Raw genomic sequence first — 15630 nt, forward strand, 5'->3', positions numbered from 1 at the left:
AACCAGCTAATTCAATCTTGTTAATCAGATGAGAATCAAAGGTCCTGGGTGGGGAAGTGAAAAGCTGCATGCTACAGACATATGGAGGTGGTAGGGGCTTCTCCAGCCACCTGGGAAAGGGCTCTGGATGTGAGTCCCTGCTCTGCCAACCTAGGGAGGGCTCTGTCCATTTTCCTGACACTCCCACGGCCTGAGGAATCCTTGACGCCTCCTCTAGGTGTAACCCATGTCCCTGTGTGCGTCCCAGGGGTCATCCTCAAATACTGCTGTGGTCTTGGTGTCCAGAGTCTTCTTAGCAGGTGGGACTCTCCTGTTTTCACCAGTCTGTTGGGATCAGCTCAGCCAGCCTGGTTAAAGGGTAAGTGGCTCTGAACTTTACTGTAGAACTTACTTTGTTTTCCTCATAACTTTCTCTTTCCATGTCTGCAGCTGCCATTGTGTGGGGCTCCTTGAGGATGGGGACCCTGTTCTCTCAGCTCCGCCCCCCAGCATGAGTCATGGTCTCTCTAAAGACCCCATGGCCTTGAAGCAAACATCACCAGGTGCACCCAGCAAGGCTGGTGTCATCTCTGGATTCTCTTTATGACGCTGTGGGAATACAGGAAGATAAAGCTCAAAGTGGAGGGAAATTTTTGGTAGCTTTGGGTGTTGGAAGTGGTGCAGCTCCCCAGGACCCTAGCCCCTCAGCAAAGCCGCCCTCAGGTACTGTGTGTCGGCTCTAGCAAGTCTGTTGATTCCTCATGGGGTAACGCCCTCCTCGGATGTTACTCTTTGCAGTTTACATAATACTAGACACACATTATTTTCCTTTATCTTCATACAACCCTACGTTTTCAGCATTCTGGGGATTACCACAAGCCCCACTATCTGGTGCCCAGAAAGATACGGGGACACCCTTGGAGAGGAGCACTTGGCCTCTTTGCTGTCCTTGGACTTGGTGCGGGATGGTGGGTGCTGGGTGTGGTGGATGTGGCTGGGCAGCAATGATGGTGCCATTTACTCTTCTCCATTTACCTCCAAGGTTCTTCATGGTCTGTGACTCCAAGGTTTGAAGTGATCTCATTTACCCCACATGATAGGTGTGGCCCTTCCAGATGAGGAGTTCAACAAGACTACATGGTAGAGCAGCCAGATAATCCACTAGAAAGAAGACTCAAAATAAGAAGTAACCACAAAATAAGGTGATTTATAAAGATGCATTGTTTCACTAGAGTGGCAGCATTTTACTGAGTAAAGAGCACTGGGTTTTTAATCTCAGAGTCAACTATAGTTAGGGTTCTGCTGTTTGTCTAAAGATCTTGGTCAAGAGTGTCTCCTTTCTTCCCTTGTAAAGGGGTGAATGGGAATCCCCACCCTAGAATCTCTATGACATTATGAAGCTGGAAGTAAATAAGGGACATAGACAACCTTTCAGAATCAGCAAGGGTTGTCCCAATAGGGTGTTGGCCGCTTTGTCTACAAGATTTATTTCATGAAAGAATATCTCAGTTGGGCTGAATCTGGATCATTCTTTTGACCTGTACTGAGGAAAAGACAGGAATTTGAGTGCATTTAGGGTGAGCTGGCATTTTTCAGTTCTCGCCTCTCCACGCAATGATGCTGTCTGCTGGCCCCAAAGGCACTGTGTTTGCCATCCCTGACCAGAGCCTCGTCAGAGCCTGCTGCAGCCGGGGGCTGGGCTTGTCTAAGAGCCGGGAGCCACTGGTCCCAAGTGGGCATTACAGGGTTAACTTGTGTCTGTGGCCAAGGCATAGAATCGAAGTAGGATGAGTCACCTCTTGTGCATTTCTTATTTTAGCCCTCCTGCCACTTTAGCAGTTTCTGATGTTTAATTTCCTCGTTTCATTCCAGAGACAGAGAATGCTGATTCACTATGCAGTGAAACATGCCTAACGTGTCAACAGCTAATGCCCAGTGACAGAGTGGTTGTCTGGGCAACAGAAGTAGTCACTCACGCAAACACTTAAAGGTGAGCTGTGAGAGTTAAGCAAGCGGGAGCTTTTCACTGAGTGAACTCACGTCCACACGGGGTGCGTGTTCAGACTCACGCGGCAGCTCCAATGATGGGGAAGGTCGGAGGAATTCCAGGCTCTGAGAAGTCCCAGACAGCATTCCAGCTCATTCCTAATTTTATATTCAGGTTCCTTAAAACAAAAACTTCAGTATGAGACATTCAAACCCTTTACATGTTACAGTCTGCAAAGTTTGAAAAGCATTTCCTTCCTTAGTGTCTCGGAGTTGCCCTAAATACTTTCTTTCAACCAGCAGGATAGTGGACACTAGGTTTTTGTGACTACTTAAGTCTTGGCAGCAGGAATGGGGCCCCAGAAGGCACTAGTGTTTCTGGAACAACCAATATCAGGGCAGGTGTCTTGTGCTTGGCCCCTTTGTGGGCCACTTGCCTGGAGTTATGGGACAGGGATAAGCATGTTCCCACCTCTGAGGAGGTCACGGTCAGTAGGGGAGGCTGTACAGACAAAACTCAACCCCTGGATTATGGCTGCGGCTCTGGATGGTCCTGAGGCCCAAGAAAATATTGGGCAAGAGTATCTCTTTTCTTCCTCTGTAAAGGGAGTAATGGGAATTCACACACTACAGTCACTGTGACAGGATGCCTGGTTGGGGGTGTGCAGGGGACCTGAAGAGGCCACTGCATCCCAACTTTCTCTTCTGCTGATTATTTCGTTTAAATAACTTCTCATGGATATTGCTTATGAGCAGATGCCTTGCAAGGTGGGATGGGGAATGGACGTGAAAATACATAAACCATCATCTCTGGTTGTGGAACTCGAGGTCAGGTGTGCAGAGGGCTGAGCAGGTGAAACTAAGTCTCCAGGTTGGGGCATGAGCCAGGGTCTGAAAGGGGCTCTCCCTGTACTGGCAGGGAGGATTTTCTTCTTCCCTGCTCTGTAGTTGCACGTGGCCCACCAACCCTTTCTCTGTCATACCATGATGCAGTCTTGGGTTGCCCACTCATGGATCTCTGGCATCTGTGGTCCTCCTCAAGGAAGGACACATGTTGGGTCATCTTTGTCTCTGATGTTTGTCCTTGCTGTGTCTGACCATGCTGGTGGTCAGGAGGGAGCTAAGCTCACAGGTGTTTGGCAGGGCAAAGGCCTGGGCTGAGACTCTACAATCTTGGGCTTGAGTTTTCCCATCTGTAGGACAGGAGCAGGGCCAGCATCCAAGGTCTGTGGTGAGGACTGGTTGAAGGCCACACCGAGGTCCTGGATGTCGCTAGCTGACCAGGGCTGGGTGTCTCACTGGCTTGCAACAGGGAAGAATAGAAATTGAGAGTAAATCAATGTGAACTTTACAGCAATTAGGCAGAGTAATTTCATACCTGTTGAATCTAACAAAAATTGGGATTTGTGTTTTGTCTTCATTTCGTTTTTCTAGGACCTGATTTATTTTACAAGGGGAACAGTTTTCAATGGAAGGGATATTAAAACACACACCTGGATCCCTTTACCACAAGTTCTTTGAGAGGCACCATCAAGGACAGTGGGCTAATGCAGGTAACACAGGTAACAGGACAGTGAGCTAATGCAGGTAACACAGGTGACAGAGTCACGGGATAATACAGGTAACACAGGATAGTGAGTTAACTCAGGTAATATAGCTAAGCCAGGTAACCCAGCTTACACAGCCAACACCTGGCAGTGGGCTAACATAGTTAACTCAGGTGCTCAGCTCAGGCACATCCCCAAGGTCCCCCCATGAGGTGGTCTGGTGGCTGTCCACGTGTGCACCTGGACGTCTGTATCCTGGTGCAAGGGAGCCTGGCAGGAGAGGGGACCCTCAGACCCTCCCTCAGCCACACAGGGCAGACATCCTCCACGTGGCTTCACCCGTGGCTGTCAGTTGAGTGGTGGGCAAGGCCATGCTCGGGATAGTCTACCTGGTCCTCAGTGAGGCCCAGTCCCACTGAGAAGCATTTGGGGTCTATTTATTTGCTCAGCCTGTCTGCTGCTATTTGTCACATGCTAGTATTGGTGCGGCAGCTGCTTCTCTGAGTCCTAGAGCAGGAAAGTCCTGGAGGCAAGGCCTTTGCCAATGGGGTACCCTGCAGCCTGGAAGGGAAGGTTCCTGTGTGGTCCAGCCCTAGTGGCAGAAACTTGGGTCTGCTCTGTGTGTTGTGTCTACAAGTGTCTGTTTGGCTCCTCACTGACAACAGGAGTCTAAGAGATTCCTAACAACTGACTAAACAACATAGAGTCTGAGCAAACATTACAGAAATGGGGGAAATTGCAACGAAATTCTGGAAAGGAAACATGCTTAACGGAGACAACATGGAATCTTGCTTCTGAAGGAAGGGGTGGGGTGCTTCTGGAAAGTTCTAGAAGACGAAGCACTAGCAAAAGGCAAGAACATATTGTGAATGACAAAGGAGAGGAATACTGCATTTTTTTTTTTTTATCCACTGGGACAATCCTGTACTGAAGAGAGCATGGGGCTCTGGGCAAACCCTGCTCTCCCCTGAATCTCATTATTTTCAGTCTGTAGTAGGGCAGTAGTGGGTAAAATGCCACTAACGTCCCTTCCAGGACCAATGCTGGGAGTTTTCTTTGAAGGGACACGGTGGCTGCTCCTTTCCACCCTGATGGCTTCCTCACGCCTTTTCCTTCCTTGCCAACCCACATCATCTCCCTGGGACTTTGCTTGTAGTCAGCTCAGATGCTGCCTCCATGCCTGCATTCTGACCATGCTGTAAACACATAGGATTCTTGCCGGATAGGGTGGAGAGGGGTGGGTCTTACCCCTCCCGAGAGAAGCCTATGAATTCTGACTCAGTGAGTTAAGGAGAAACACTCCTCAGGTGTGGAGAACATATATGCCGCTGTGTTGAAGGTCGTGCTGGGCAACACTTAAGTCTTCTCCAGGAGCCCCAGGAGCAGCCGCTGGGGGATGACCTGCACGTGGTCCAGTAACCTGTGTTACGCTTGCAGGATGTTAGGGCCTTCAAGTTGATTTAGCTCAAAAATATTCACACTTCCTTAGCAGCAAAAATATTCTTTCTCAAACGACATCTTACATGGAGCCTGAATATATAAAATTCCCATATTAAAGACAGCAGTTTGTAAATTGCTTTGCAATTTTTCATTGATGATGCTTATTTATTCATAATTAAGCCAGTCAACAAAATTGTAAAGTACCTTTTGATCAACCTGGATACTTTCAGTGGTTTCAATGTTTTCCGATCTTGATCTTCCTCATGTGGTTCCAAAAAATTCCAATTCACAAAGATAAGTAGCAATATAATAATTTTTATAATTTTCTTGAATGGATATGTCCAGTTTTAAATTTCAGGGAAATAAAAGGCATTCCTAATCAAAGACATGCCGGAAAGAATTTGACTCAAACTCAAAATATCTGAGATGATGGATATGCTAATTACCCAGATCTGACCACTGTATATTATATGTGTGGAAGCTTCACTCTGTAGCCCATATATACGTACAATTATTATATGCCAATTAAAGAAATTTGAAATATACTTGTGTAGGAGTCATGAAAGAAGTACTTTTTAAAATTGAAGTAAAATTCACATATCATAAAATTCACCATTTTAACCATTTTAAGGTGTACAATTCAGTGGCTTTTACATTCACAATGTTGTGCCACCATGGTCTCTATCTAACTGCAGAACATTTTTGTCATCCCCAAAAGAAAACTGTCCCTATTAAATATTTTCACTTAAGTTTTGAAGCAGTTACAATATATTAAAATGAAATGGAGGCAAACCAGAATAACCAAGATGGTTTTGGGTCATGATAAATGCTGTGAAGGGAAAGTGATAGAGAGTGAGAGGAAAGAAAGATGCTTGATTTAAGACCCAGATAATGGGAAGGTGTCAGCAATGGAAGGGGCAAAGGAAGGGCCTGAAGGAGGGAAAGTGAGGGTGTGCAGAAGCCCTGAGGCACGACTGAATTCAGCAGGTTTAAGTATAGAAATGAGGCCTGTGCGCTTGGAAGGGAATGTGCCCAGGAAGGATGGGAAGAGCCAGGGTGGGCTGCTGGGGTCCGGGGTGCACTTTAGAATCCACTGAGCAATGTGGGAGCTCCCGGCCCGGGACCCAGCCATGGTTGCTGGCAAGCTCTGCAGGTGATCCTAGTGAGAAGCCAGGACACAAATATCTGACAGATTTGAGAAGCAGATATGCAAAAATGGTCTGTGAGTGACAACCACAAAACTCAAGAGTTGAGCTTGGTTTCTTCTCAGTCTATGCATCTAACACGTTTAAAATGTTTCTTTCTGACATTATGAATCCTGACTTCATGAAACTAAGAGGTATAAAGAAAACAAAGCTATTCTGGGTGAAATGTAGTCATGCTGGGTCATTAGCAGTTACAGAAAAAAAAATTCCATTATCTCCTTGCGAACTATTTCCAACAATGTTAAAGATTTGATGACATTTATTTTATTGAAAATAATTAGTGCCCACTGGCCTGGCAGGCAGCTGAGAGGAAGGCACTGTCCCCAGAGCCCTCTGCTGCAGCCTCTACCCAGGTCCAGGGGCTGCTGTTCCTGCATCTGCTCTTACCCCCGCAGGCACTTTTGTAGCGGGTGTTAGTGGTTCTTGGCTGATCAACAAAGATAAGTTTAATTCTACCCTTAGATGGGAACATGGAGATTCAGTCTTATCTGATGCCTGCCAACTTCAGGCTCTTGGGTCTGAATTATGGGAACTTGGATTTCCTTGGCTGTCCACCATCAGAAATCAGTAGATTTCTGCAAAGGAAACCAAACAAGACTCCAGCTGTCCAGGTACCATCTGCCAGAAATGGATTGATGCTGCTTCTGTTTACAAAAATACTGGCTGTGGAGCGTGTGTCTGTCCCACAAATCCAAGGCTTTCTAATCTGGCCCTGGGGGTCCAATGTAGGGAGGGAGTTCAGCTGTGAGGCACAGGGCAAGCCTGTGTTGTGCCTGGGGGAGATGGTCAGGGACCCGGCAGCCACTCATGGAAACTGCATGGCACATTCTCAGGAGAAATCTAGGCCACACAAAGCCTGTGGGGCTGTAAGTGGACAATGTGCTGCTTTGAGTCTCAGTGTCCTTGTCTGAAAAAGGGCCTGATGATAAAGCTTGCTTCTTAATTTCAGCTGTGTTTGTTCTATGCTCTGCCACATTCACTGGGCAGCTTGGTTAGAAGCAACCCTGGCCCCGACCTGATCCCCCTCACTGTGGGGCCCTGGCCTGTTCTCTATTGGGATGGGAGCCCCCAGCCGGGCTGACCCACAGCTGCCCTCGTGGGATTGGTTGTGTGGTGCAGCACTTTGGCCGCCATCCCCTGACCACGCCTGGCTCCTAGTGCCCTTGGGGGTCCTGAGCTTTTGGCTGTGGGAGCAGAAGTCCCAAGAGAGGCTCTAAGAATAGAGTCCTTTCCAGGACTCTCATTTCCAGAACTGACTTTGCAATACTAAATAAATATTGAACAAAGTTGACCCTCTCTCTCCTGCCAAAATTTCCAGCTTCTTTTTCTAAAATCCACACTAATAGCTTCTGAACCTTTTCGTCTGCGAGAAGCCCCCTCTTTTTCAGAATACTTGCTGAAAAGCCGGTATCTCATAAAAGACAAATGCATGAAACTACCAGGAACTTAGGAAGTCCAAGGGAATCTGAGAAAAATCATAACTTGGTAAGAAAATCTTTAAAAATATTTTTATTAGCTTCTTGAGTGATGGAATTTAGTCAGGACTTCAGACAGAGCCAAATACGAAATTTGTTGTTATTTAATATTATCCAACATGAAAATGCTTTCCATTTTAAGCAATAGTTTAAATGTTAATTCTCATTAGAGATCTTTCTGCTTTCAGGAAAAATAACAGTCAAATGTAGCACAGACTTGATTAGGTGATTATTTTGCTTAAAATCACCAGAGATTTGAGGTTAGAGATCTCATTCTCATCGTCCTTTGGCTCTGACAGAGGCTTCTCACCTTTCAGTCTTGCTGCTGACTACTGTCTACCTGCCTCCACTCCGTGCCTCCACAACCACCCTCAACTGGTTTCCAACTGGAGGGGACTGGCTCCTCCATGGAACCCTGGAAATCTTGCATATATCCACCAAACCATGTGGCAAGACTGTCACTGTGGCTAAATCCAAATCTTTGCAGAATGTCTTGTGGTCCTCTTAGACCATGCGATTGACCATGGAGGCTTATGAGAAGCTGCCGTTTCTCAGTTGCTTCCCTGGGATTGAGGAGGCTGTGGTGAAAGTTTCTCATGGCCTCCTGGCTTCTGATGAGGCCTCCCTTTGGGCACAGCTATAGGTGATAGAGCTGCTTTGCCACAGGGTGGCAGGGTGTCCCATCCGTCATTCCTGTTGCTGTTGTTTCTGTACTGTCCTGAACAGGGATGTGGGGAGCTGGCACGTGCAGCTTCTCTTCGTTTTGCCGTTCATGGGTGCAGAAAACTCTTCCGGCCTGAGAAGATCTCCTTGTTGCTCTGCAGGCTGAATCAGTCCTGTCAGCCTCTGCTTTATCTTGTCCTTGATGTCTCCTCTCTTCCCTGCTCTCGGCCGCCTCCCCAAGATTCAAGTCTGTGTTTGGGGCTCTTCACTTGCTCTGTGGCATGTCTTTCTGAGATGCTGCTTGTCTATCCTAACTTCAAACTGTGGAGTGGTCTGTCTTCTCTGTAGTGTCTTTGCTCTGCCCTGCCCAGCTATGGGCTGGAATCTCCAATGTTTCAAGTGATGAAAGTGGTGGAATATGTCACCTTTGAAAATAGGAAATGTGCCCTGTCTCCCTCAGTCACACAGAGCACCAGCAGGGGCAGGACAGCAGGGGTCTGGGCTGATGTCCTTTTCAGCTCTGAAAGCTCAGTATCCATCCAGAAACATACCGGTCTCCTTGGGAGCTTTAGAGAAGATGACAAGATTGTTGGATACGGGTGGCCAAAGGAGCCCTTTGTCCTTGGGACATTGAAAAAACAGGTTAAAATGCTACCTGCACATGTGGTACTTAAAACCCTACTGTGCTCCTGAATTCCCTCATTCACAAAATAGTAGTACTAATATTTATCTCTTCACCTGTTGAGAGGATCCCAGAAAGGTGTCTAGGAGGACACTCTGCCACTCCAGGGCCTGCCACCACATGTCCTATGGGAAAAGCACAGACATGGGATCAGAAAGCTCCTAGGTCTTGCTCTAGGTCTCTCCCTCAACAGGTGGGAGAAAACCTTAGCTTTCTTATGTACCATACGAATGTAGCATTGTAGCATTAATAGCTAACCTATGAGGCTTCTGTGAAGATCAGTGAGATTATTAGCAAAAATATATATGAAAGTTCCCAGGTCATAGGAGGCACGTAATAAATGTTAACTGAATTGATGTCTGAAGTTGTAGGCTTTGCACACCCTGTTGGGTTAAAACTGATTAGAGATACATGCTCTTGCCAGGAAATAAGTACCTAACACTCCCATCACATTGTCTTAGGAAGGCAGCGTGGAGCTGCTTGATGGCCTTCTGAGTCGCATTTCTTCCCTGGAAGCTCATCGGCCAGAGTTGCAAAGTTCTGCTGCCTGAGCCATCCGAGGGCTGTGTCTGCTCTGCTGGTGCCCATCCATGCCGGGGCAGAAAGGACCCAGAGCTCAACACAAAAGCCCCAGATGAAGCCCTAGTGAGGCCAAGTGCTGTCTGAGACTCTGCCATAGGGGTTGCCTGTGAGTGAGTGAGACTGACTCTTACCCCCAGCCCCTTTATTGGGATTCTGCTGTTCTCATCCCTGTCCCCTGGTGCAGCTACACACATTTGCTCAGAAAGAGAGCTCCCAGCAGCTTAGAGTTTAAGATTTTCCTGTTGGAAAAACACAGCTTTTGGAGACAATACAAATGGCAAAACGCTAAATGCTGGTGTGAGCCAAGCATGTATCAGGCGTGTGTCAGGCATGTCAGGTGTGTGTCAGATGTGTGTCAGGTATGTGCCACGCATATCAGATCATCCTCTGTGTTGTTCCCACCATGTTGTGAAAGATGCGTCATTGTTCCCACGTTGAAGAGGAAATGGAGGCCAAAGGGTAAAGTATGTGTCCACCTTGCATAGCCTATAGAAGGCATGCCCAGGATGGGTGGCCCTGGTCCTGCAGACTCTGAATTCCTTTGCTGTGCTGTGATCACACCCATTGTAATCATGATGCCATAGCCACTGGCATTTGCATAGCTCTCTCAGCCTTAGAGACTGTTCCCCGATACTATGTCATCGGATCTTAACTTAGCCCAGTTGGTAGACAAGCTGGTCATACCCATCAGAGGATGAAAGAAGCCCATGGAAGTTGGCTGTCCTGCCCTGCCCCTGCCACCTAGGGAAAGGTTGGGAGGAGAGGACTATTGGAGCACCCATAGGAGAGCCAGGTTGGGACTGCCAGTGCAGACCAGGTGTGGTGATGCTGTCTGGAGAGTGCCTCTTCCTCCAGAAGGGTGGCTCCGTGTTGAAGAGGACTGAGAATGTGGCTGGAACAGGCAATGAGAACTGTTGGCAGCAGGATGTGCCCATGCTAGAGAACCTGGTCCTGAGCTCAGGGGTGTGGGTGTGCAGGGAGGGGAGGTGCAGGAGGTTGGAGGTGGCAGAGGAGATGGACCAGCTCCTTCACTGCATCGGTGGTCCCGAATGGTCGACAGGATGGGCTGGATGGGGCTGGCAATGGACAGAGAGAGGAAGTGTGGCTCCGAAGGGCAGCACAGAGCCACATGCTCAGCCGTGGGGCATGCAGGATCCTGAAGCCAGCTCAGAGATGGTGCGTCTGGGTAGCAGGGAACTGGGGCATGTTGCACAAAAATACTGGAAGTGGGGCCTGCAAGAGCCTGGACAGCAATGATCTATTAAAGATGGAACTCTGGGCTTCCAATCACATGACCTGGGGGCCCAAAACATTTGGGTGCCCCAAAGGGCAGAGCATGGTGTGGCAGGCTGCTTGGGGAGATGACCTCGAGGGGAGGGGAGGCTGGAGAAGGTGAGACTAGGCTGTGGGAAGTCCCTGTGGCCGACAGCTCCAGGTGTGAGGTCTGCGGTTCACAAACAGGTTTGCACCTACGGCTGCTTTCACCTGGGTCCCAGAGGACACTGAGGTTCAGGAAGTCTCCTGGAGTTGCCTGGGGTCATGGGACTTGTGGGGACAGAGGTCACCAGGCCTGGCTGTGCCCTGTCCTCCCATCCTCTCTACTGACTGGACACGTGATTTCCTGTCTACTGCAGAGGGACATAAAGAGGAAGGGGCAGGGGTGCAGAGACTGTGGGGTGGAGGGTGCTTTATGGCACGTTTACCCTCGCATCATCAATAAGCACTTATACCCTAGACCTTTGGAGGCATTTCAAAAACAACTTTCCCAGTGTCAAAAAGAGAGAAGTCAGAAGCTGAAGCAGGCGTGTCCTGGCTCCCTCCAGGAGGGAGGGAGTGCATTTTCCCAGTGTGTGCATTTTCCTGGCGTCACTGGGCTCCTTGCCCTGCTGGCAGCTCCACACCGGCCGCTCAACCTGGAGACAGCAGCCCCAGTGGTTGAGCCAAGGGTGCTCCCCCCAGGACCCTGTCCGTGTCCAGTCTAGGGAGAACCTAGGCTGGCAGAAGATGAAGTAACTTTTATTTCTATTAAATACTGTGTGGCCTGGAATAGGGACACATGTACAGGTTTTAAACCACACTCAGTCAAGATGGTTCAATGATGTGTCAAAGACATCTGACAGGGGTCACCTGTGAGAGCAGGTGAGGACGACCTTTGATGTTGGAGAGTACGCAGGACACTTGAGTTTCTTCTTACCCATGACACAAGTTCAAACCCAGAGCGAAAGTTAAGCCCTTTTTAGTCCTTCTTAGTTTGTAAGTGTGGACCTACTTTCTTCTGAGCTGGGGGAAGCAACAGATACTGCAGAATTTAGCTGGGAAGTGCACATTGTCTGAGGTCTCATTGTCAACTCTGGTGCCAAGTATGCTCGTGAGCATTCTCTGGCTATTCCATAGCCAGCTTTGACGTGGGGCATTCAAGGATGTCCAGGGACATGGCTCACCTTTGGGTATCAGCCGACCTGGGGAGCAAACATTCCCCAGGCGATGCAACTGTTCAGTCCCATTCACAAATGCTTACTGAACACCTTCTACAATTAGTCATTTCACCTCACGGAGTGACAGGGACATGAGGAATCCATAGTCCTGGGGTCTGGGGGCCAGGTGTACGTGTGTGTGATGTTAATGATCGCCTCAGCAGGTGGAGTAAATTCCTCACTCCTCAGGTTGGGGCACACAGAGCAGCTTCCATCCACAGAGCACAGCATGGAAAATGGGAAGAGAAAGGCACTCTACGGTGGAGAAACTAACAGGACCTCCTCCTGGTGGTCAAGGCCAACACCCATAGTGATGAGTCACACTGACAACATGTATCATTTATGTGATGTGAGGCCCTTCACCGCTGTGGGCTTCCTCCCCAAACCCATATCCCAGTCTAATCATGAGAAAACCATCAGACAAACCCTGTTTTGGAGACATTCTACAAAATACTTGACCAGTCCTCCTCAAAACTGACAGAGTCATCGAAAACCAGAAAATTCCTGAGAGCCAAGACCTACCGAAAGAGATATGACAACTAAATGTCATGTGGTATCCTGGCACAGGAGAAGGACATTAGGTAAAAACCAAGGGAACCTGAGTAATTTATCAATATTGGTTCGTTAATTATAACAGACGTGCCATACAAATGTAAGACATTAATGATAGGGGAAACTGGGTATGGGTTACATGGAAACTCTCTTCACTATTTTCATAAATTTTATTTACTAAATTTGTGACTTTTTCATTTAAATCTGTTCTGAAATAAGAAGTTCATTAAAAAAAGACCACTCCATCCAGTAGGCGATGGCAGGTGACCTGCCAAAGAGGTAGAGCCAGTTGATGGCTGGAGGCAATCGAGATGCTCAGGGGATGGTGACAGATGCATCTAAGACATGGCAGTGATGAGGCAGTGTCCCAGACAACCAGGGCGACACCCCCAGGAACCTGGACCCTTTACGGTGTGGCTGAGATCCTTGCAGGATCAGTGCAGTGAGTGCTGTTATGGCTACTCTGAGCCATCAATAACCAGGCTTCTGAGATTGGCAGGAACCTGGGATAACATAAAGCTATGAAGGCAGAGGCTCAAGAAACCTGAGGAGTGTAGCCAAGGTCATGTTGAGATCGGAGCTCACAGTTAACAGATAACACAACAAAGGCATGAAGCCCAGCACGAGTGAGGGACATCAGTGGTGCAGACACCAAGAAAATAGAGAGGGTCCAGAAGGGTCATCCTGAAAATTAAGTTAATGTAAGTGTCTATTTTTCCTTATTTGATAAGACCTCCCTGTTTTAGTTGGGAAATTTGCCTTTCTTTTGTCTCAGCAATCAATATGCTTGCTCTTTCTGACATAGGGCTCCAAGTTCATTCGCTAAAACCAATCTCAGACATAGGAGAGGACTGCTCTTTCTGTCAGATGAGTCCCACTAGAGCCTGAAATAAAGCCAAAATGCAAGTTGGCAAAACTATGGTTTGGAGAAAGACAGAGAAACAGACTGCACACACACTTGATAGTGTTAAGTTCCTAGATGCAGCTGTTCCTGAAGTCTACACCTGAGCTTGCAGTAATAACTTTTGTTTATATTTTGCTTAAGCCAGTTTGAGTGGGATTTATGCTACTTAGAATAAAAGAGTCCTGAGAATCTTTCTACTATTGAGAAAGATCACAGAATAGTGAGTGCTTCTGTCCCCAGAGACACTCCTGGGAGGCAGTTTGCAAATGCTTTGGGAGGAGATGAGATTTTCTGAAGTCAGATTGTGGTGAACAGGGCATATCCTCAGGAAAATACAGAATGCCACAGCTAGCCAGGCTCTGAAAGGCTCTCTGGAGCCTGGAATGCCATCATTGTTCTGAGGTTTTGCGTCATGTCTAAAGTCACTGTTCTGTCCTCCTAACAGGAGAATGGAGCCCTAGAAACCTAGGAGGAGAAGACAAAGTGTCAACCTCTGGGTGTCTGCAGTGTTGCCAGGAAAAGCTCTGATCCCAGGGGCTTACCCACTTCCACAGGTATTAAGCATCCCTGTGAGGACTGGGACATTAGCATATCTCAGATCCATCTGCAAAACTTTTGCAAATGTGGAACTCCTTCATTCTAATCTTAGCAACTTCCAGGGCTGAACCTTGATTAATCTGGATACAAACAGGATTGAAACGCCACATAGTAAGCATTAACAGGAGGGTGTTTCTTTTACCCATGAAGCTTGATGGATCCATGATGATCTAGTACATTCTCCTCCCAAAAATTAGGATCATCCTCTGCATGTGAAGGAACAGAGAAGCACTCAGCTCTACCCTTTGGAGCGGGGGATTGGACAGCATGAGCCTTCAATCATCTCTTGGATGACCAAGGAAGGCTGGATTTGTGCACCTAAAAAATGGAAGCACAAATTGCACAACAAATACTCTCCGTTCAAGTTGAAGTTCTCAAATAAGGTATCCAATTAACTGATACATTAATAACATTTAAAATAATAATCTCATAGGAAGATTCCAAAAATTTCTGATTTTATATCTAGCAAAGACTTCATAAACTATGCTTGATTTGTATGTAGAACTCAGGGTGAACAAGCCAATGACAGTGGCAATGAGAGGGGTAACTGGGGGCCAGAAGTAGTCTGAGGGAGGGGAGAGGAGGGGGTAGAGCATGCTCAGGGAACCATGAGCCATGCAGGATAAGTAATAGGGCAGAATAAACAGGACATACCCATCTGTTTATTCTCTCTGTATAATGTTTTGATTCTCTTTGTACCCTAACTAACCAAGGCGCAGCTCAGGAAGTTGCTGCCAGGATTAGAAAAAGGGAGTTGCACATTCTCGAAAAGCAATAGTACAGTGCAAAGAATGATAATTAATCCCTGCAGCACACTTGACCCAGCCCCTAAAGAGCTTTGTGACCTTGGGCCAGGCAGGCAGCTCCCAGGCTTCTGTTTTATCGTTTTTGACCTCTTCTGGCTGCAGTGATTCATTTCCAGATATAGGTTGCTTCAGCTCACCTCAGACTCTTCTTGTAGCCTGTTCTTTGAGAAATGGTAATGTATCTCTTGAAAAGTTTCTTTTTCTTGCAAAGTCACCCAATTCATGAGTTAATGAGGTCCCACCAGTGATATGATTGCAGAGTCACAAATATCACTAACTGAAAGGAGTAGAAGGAAGGTGGGAAATGCAGACACACCATGGGTGGTTGGCTTCCAGAAGATATACATGAGACCAGCCCTGTGGTGGGCCAGGTCAGAAGGACTTCTGCTTAGACTAGGTGGAAGCTTCTCAGCATTCTGAAGAGTATCACCATCTGACTGGCAGTTTGAAGGTATCACTTGGGCTGCTATATCAAGAAGAGACTTCAGAAGACAAGGTTGAAAGTAGAAAGACCAGTGATAAAGGGGTCGTAGCAGTCCACGGGCACAGTGGGAGTGGAGATAGGAGTTGTATTAAGGAGAGAGTCACCAGGATTTGCTGATGGGATAGGTGTGGGCTGTGGATGAAAGAACAAAGTCAAGAATGACTCCAATGACATTGTCCTAAGCAATTGGAATGGTGAAATCACAGTTGTTGAGATGGGGAAGCTGCACATGGAGTGGGTCTGGAGGACAGATG

This window comes from Colobus angolensis, unplaced genomic scaffold, assembly GCF_000951035.1.
Source record: "Colobus angolensis palliatus isolate OR3802 unplaced genomic scaffold, Cang.pa_1.0 Scaffold253, whole genome shotgun sequence".
NCBI classification, from domain to species: Eukaryota; Metazoa; Chordata; class Mammalia; order Primates; family Cercopithecidae; genus Colobus; species Colobus angolensis.